Source organism: Heterodontus francisci, unplaced genomic scaffold (genome assembly GCF_036365525.1).
Source record: "Heterodontus francisci isolate sHetFra1 unplaced genomic scaffold, sHetFra1.hap1 HAP1_SCAFFOLD_86, whole genome shotgun sequence".
Lineage (NCBI taxonomy): Eukaryota > Metazoa > Chordata > Chondrichthyes > Heterodontiformes > Heterodontidae > Heterodontus > Heterodontus francisci.
In genome coordinates, this window is record NW_027141093.1 from 1873266 (window position 1) to 1879265 (window position 6000).

Consider the following 6000-nt stretch of genomic DNA (forward strand, 5'->3'; position numbering starts at 1 on the left):
CAGACACTAAGTCCAACGCCTTAACCACTCGGCCATCCTGGTACATTAACCCACCACTGAAAATGAAATTTAATGTGATCCGGGTGCCATTTGGCCTTTTACAATATAAAGTTATGAAACCTCTCCCATGCTAAATTGGACCCTTCATTATTTATGAACCTCAATCGGATCACCCCTCAGTCTAGGTTTCTCGAAAGTGTAGGGTCCCAACTCTTTTAGTCTAACTTGATAACCAAGATGTCTTACACTGGGAATTAGTCGAATGTCTCTCCCCTGTACCCTTTCCAAAGCCTCAATATCACCCATCATGTGAGGAGACCAAGACTGGATGCAATATTCCAAGTGAGTCCTGACCAATGTTTCATAAAAGGACAAATTCGGGACATCTCAGATACTGAAGGAGTCCGTGTCCAGAAGCAGCAAGACCTGGACAACATTCAGACTTGGGCTGCTAAGTGGCAAGTAACATTCACACCACATAAGTACCAGGCAATGACCATCTCCAACAAGAGAGCATGTAACCATTTCCCTTTGACGTTCAACAGCATTACCATCGCTGAATCCCCCCACCATCAACATCCTGGGGGTTCCCATTGACAGAAGCTGAACTGGACTATTCATGTAAATACACTGGCTACAAGGGTAAATCAGATAGTGGGAATTCTGTGATGAGTAACTCAGCTCAAGGCACTAGGTGAAATGCTCATTAGGAGAGCTGGAAAAATGGACTGGTCAGGTGAGCAGAAAAGTGGCAAATGGAATTCAACCTGGAGAAATGTGAGGTGATGCCTTTGGTGAGGTCAAACACAGCAAAGGAATACACAATTAATGGGAGAATACTGAGAGGTGTAGAGGAAGTGAGGGACCTTGAAGTGAATGTCCACAAATCCCTGAAAGTAGCAGGATAGGTTGATAAGTTGGTTAAGAAGGCTTATGGAATCTTTTCCTTTATTAGCCGATGTATAGAATATAAGAGCAGGGAGGTTATGCTGGAACTGTATCAATCATTAGTTAGGCCACAACTTCAGTTCTGTGTGCAGTTCTGGTCACCTCATTACAGAAAGGATGTAATTGCACGAGAGAGGTTACAGAGGAGATTTACGAGGATGTTGCCAGGACTGGAAAAATGCAGCTATGAGGAAAGATTGGATAGACTGGGGTTGTTCTCCTTGGAATAGAAGAGGCTGAGGGGAGATTTGATTGAAATGTACAAAATTGTGAGGGGTCTGGATAGAATGGATGGGAAGGGTCTATTTACCTTAGTAGGGAGGTCAGTGACTAGGGGGCATAGATTTAAAGTGATGTGTTGAACAATTAGAGGGGAGATGAGGAAAGGTTTATTCACCCAGAGGGCTGTGGGAGTCTGGAACTCACTGCCTGGAAGGGTAGCTGAGGCAAAAACCCTCAACTCATTTAAAAGGAGTCTGGATGTGCACCTCAAGTACCTGAACCTGCAGGGCTACGGTCCAAATGCTGGACAATGGGATTCAGCTGGGTGGCTCGTTTTTTGGCCTGCCTGTGCTGTAAACTTTCTATGTTCTATGATTCTATGCAGACACAATGGGCCGAATGGCCTCCTTCTGCACTGCAATAATTTTGTGATTTTTGACTCTCCAAAACTTGTCAACCATCTGCAAGGCACAAACCAGGATGAGTGCAGCACCAACAATACTCTAGGAACTCGACACTGTTCAGGACAAAGCAGCCACCTTGATTGTCACCCCATTCACCACCTTAAACATTCACTCCCTTCACCACTGACGCACAGTGGCAGTAGTGTGTACCATCGACCAGATGCACTGCTGCAACTCACCAAGGCTCCGCAGACAGCACCTTCCAAACCGAAGACCTCCACCACCTTGAAGGACAAGGGCTGCAGATGCATGGAAACACCACCATGTGCAAGCTCCCCTCCAAGTCACACACCATCTGATCTGCAAATATATCGCTGTTCATTCACTGATGTTGGGTCAAAATCCTGGATCTCCCTTCCTAAAAGCACTGTGGGTGTACCTACACCATTTGGAGTGCAGCAATTCGAGAAGGGAGCTCACCGCCACCTTGTCAAGGACAATTAGGGATGGGTAACAAATCCTGGCCTTGCCAGTGTCACTCACATCCCATGAAAGAATATGCCTCATTTTATGCTCAATTGTCCTCTGAATGCAGCACAACCCTCTATTTGCTCCAACTGTCACTTCACAACATTGCTGCTGTACCTTTAGAGATCTGTGCACTAGAACATCCAGATCTCTGCTCAAAATTATTTTCTTTTTTCCACCTACTTTAATGTTTTTCCCTGAAGTGTGTATGAATGTTGAGCATTCACCCTGTCCACATGAATAACACTGCACTTACCCAAATTAAACATCATTAACCAGTCATGAACCCAATCTCCCAACACATTAAGATCAGCCTGAAACAGTTGACTATCGTTCACAGTCGGAACACTCGCACAGATCTTCAAATCATCTGTAAATCTACAGATGGTGCCCCCTCCACCTACATCCAGATCATTAATAAAAATAGTAAAGAGCAACAGACCCAACACCGATTCCTGTGGGACACCACTGGTAACTGGTCTCCAAACAGATCCAGATCCATCTGTAACTACTTTCTGCCTACGTCCTGCCAGTCAGTTCCCAATCCAGATCAATATATTACCACTGATACCAGGGACTTTAATCTTATAGAGAAGCCTCTTGTGTGGAACCTTATCAAAATCTTTTGGATGAGATCAGCTAATTGAACACTGGCCGAGGATTAGGCCTCGGCCCGTCCTGCTCTGTGTGTGGGTCGCAGGACGACACAAGGTGAGATCAGCTCACTGAGCACAGGCCCTTCCTGCTCTATATGGTGCTCAATACCTCACCAAATGAGAATAACTAACACACCACAGGCCATGGAGCCTCGGCCCATCCTTCCCTGATTGCGGTTCAGTGCCAACCAGGTCAGATCAGCTAATTCAGCATAGGCTGGAGATGGAACCTGGACCTTTCCTGCTCTGGGGACTCCGTACCATACCAGGTGCGATGAAGTAAAATACCACAGGCCGGGGATGGAGCCTGAGATTTCCCTGTTCTGTGTGGGGCTCTGTACAACAACGTGTGAGAAGAATTATCATCCTTCAGGCTGAGGAAGGAGCCTGGGCCCATTCTGTTCTGTGTGGCTCCTACCACACTGAGTGGGATCAGTTAACTCAACACAGGCCATGAATACAACCAGGCCCTTTCCTGCTCCGTGTGGCTCAGTATCACACCAGGTGGCATCAGCTAACACAGCACAGGCTGGGGCTGGGGCTGGAGCCTGGGCCGGCCCTGCTCTGTGGGCTCAGTAACAACCCGTAAGATGAACTTTTTTCAAAAGACTTCAGTGTATTTATCTCTGTCCAACACTCTGAGGCAGCTTTCTGTGTTTATAAAGAGTGTAATTTATTGACTGGTCTCTTGGATCAAACAGGGTAACAGACAGAGGTCTGTGTGCAGAGGGTTTGGGGGTGAGCTCTGATTCCTAACCCTTTCTGGATTGTGAAGAATAAAGAATGAATGAGAGAGAGAGAATGTGGGAGAAGGGATGATGGAAGAATTTGTCCGTGAACCTGATTAAAAGTGGCTCAAACGCAAGATAATATTAAGATATCAAGAGCAGAATATTAACATAATCTGAGTTCCGCGATCTGGTCGGGTCCCATTCCCCTGAAGTGAGGAATGGACGGGTGGGAAATTCCGCCTGGAGTTATATTTGTCTCCAATGAAGATGAGTTCACAGTGAGGATGGAATAGCTCAGTTGGGAGAACACTAGATTGAAGAACCAGGATACAATCCCTGGTTTCATCAGTTTTAATTTGGTGTCTCCATCAGTTTAAGTAGAGAGAATCAGAGGGGAGATTTTCCACTCTTGACCCCATGGGCTGAATTTTAAACTGATGGTGCTGCTCTCGGCAGAGACACCGGAAGCGGGTGTCATCACCACACGAGTGAAATGTGGCCGGCCGACCCCGATCACGGAGCAGCCGACAAATTAATGAAGGGGAGGCGTGGGGCCCATGTAAACAAGGACCAGAGGCAGGGAACGAGGCACTGATGGCACCGGCATCTGACACAACGGCAGGTGCTGGCACCATATTTAAAGGGCTGCCAGACCTGCATTCACTGCTGCCTGGTTTAAAGGAGTGTCTTCCTGAGAGCCCTCTGCTGTCTCAGGACCCGTTCTGCTGCCTCTGATGCCCCAGGTCCCGTTCTGCTGTCCCAGGACCCGTTCTGCTGCCCCAAGACCCGTTCTGCTGCCTCTGATGCCCCAGGACCCGTTCTGCTGTCCCAAGACCCGTTCTGCTGCCTCTGATGCCCCAGGACCCGTTCTGCTGTCCCAGGACCCGTTCTGCTGCCTCTGATGTCCCAAGACCCGTTCTGCTGCCTCTGCTGCTCCAGGACCCGTTCTGCTGTCCCAAGACCCGTTCTGCTGCCTCTGATGCCCCAGGACCCGTTCTGCTGCCTCTGATGCCCAAGGACCCATTCTGCTGCCCCTGCTGCTCCAGGACCCGTTCTGCTGCATCTGCTAACCCAGGACCCATTCTGCTACCCCAAGACCCGTTCTGCTGCCTCTGCTGCCCCAGGACCCGTTCTGCTCCCCAGGACCCGTACTGCTGCCTCTGCTGCTCCAGGACCCGTTCTGCTGCCCCAGGACCCGTTCTGCTACCTCTGCTGCCCCAGGACCAGTTCTGCTGCATCTGCTGCCCCAGGACCTGTTCTGCTGCATCTGCTGCCCAGGACCCGTTCTGCTGTCACTGATGCCCCAGGACCCGTTCTGCTGTCACTGATGCCCCAGGACCCGTTCTACTGTCACTGATGCCCCAGGACCCGTTCTGCTGTCTCTGCTGCCTGATAGGTAAGGAGCTGAATGCGAGCCTGCAGTGACCATGGTCCAATGGTTTGGCGATGCCTTCCTGCAGGTTCGCCTCCAGGTGACAACAGATAGGTGGAAGATGCTCTTCGCCAGGGATGGGAGGTGGAGACCTGTCCGCCTGACCAAGCAAAGCTGCTTTGAGATAGTAGGTGAAGTCAGCAGCCGTGGGGTCACCCCCAAGACATGGATCCAGTGCACGAAGTGGGTCAATGACCGGATCCGGGCTGCTCAGGCGCAAACTCAAAACACTTTGGACCCTTTGGACATTGCGCATGGCAGAGAGAGAGGGAGTGTTTGGTGGAAATGGAGTGACCACGCAGTCATGCGTATTGGGGAAGGGCAGCAGGACATGCTGCCTGAGGCTTGGCTGCATCTCGCTGGGAGGTGCACGTCAGTCATTGTATGAACTCACACAGTCCCTCGAGAGGGGCCACATGCAGGAGGAATATGTGTGTCCACATCATGGACTGCTGGACTATCACCATCAGAGATATTGGGTTTGTCCCCGCTGGGAGACTAACTTTGTTGATCATAGTGGCTGCAGGAGAAGACAGCCCACAATCGGAAAGAGTGTGTCAAGACTGGCAGTGGATGCCTTATCTCCATGTCCTCATCCCGATGGAGGAGGAGGCCATGGAACAGGCCGGGCAGCAAAGCAGCTGCTCCATAGCTGATGGAGAGACAGGGACACCTACCTAAGAGAGTGAGTGAACATCTCCTGGGCACAAGGGAGCATCCGCTGCAAAGGAGCCACACTGTTCATCTGTTCACCACTGCATCAATGGAGCTGCACTTTAGGGGTGGTTGGAATGTCACGATATGAAGACGCTAACCCTTCAATGTCCCTGTTTTCACATGCAGGCTAGGATGAACGACAAGAGCGAAGAGCTGGAGAGACTGGGGGACAGCCAGACACCTCTGAGGAGGAGGATGGAGCCTCAGAGGGTGCACCGTCACATCATTCCCCTGCATTCTCCACCAGCACAGAAACCCTCACTCGGTGGGTATCCACTCGCTGTTAGATTTGGGCACACAAGCTGGTGAGCACGTTACAGACAGGCCCGGGCAGCTGACGGAGGCAGTGACAGCCGAGGCCA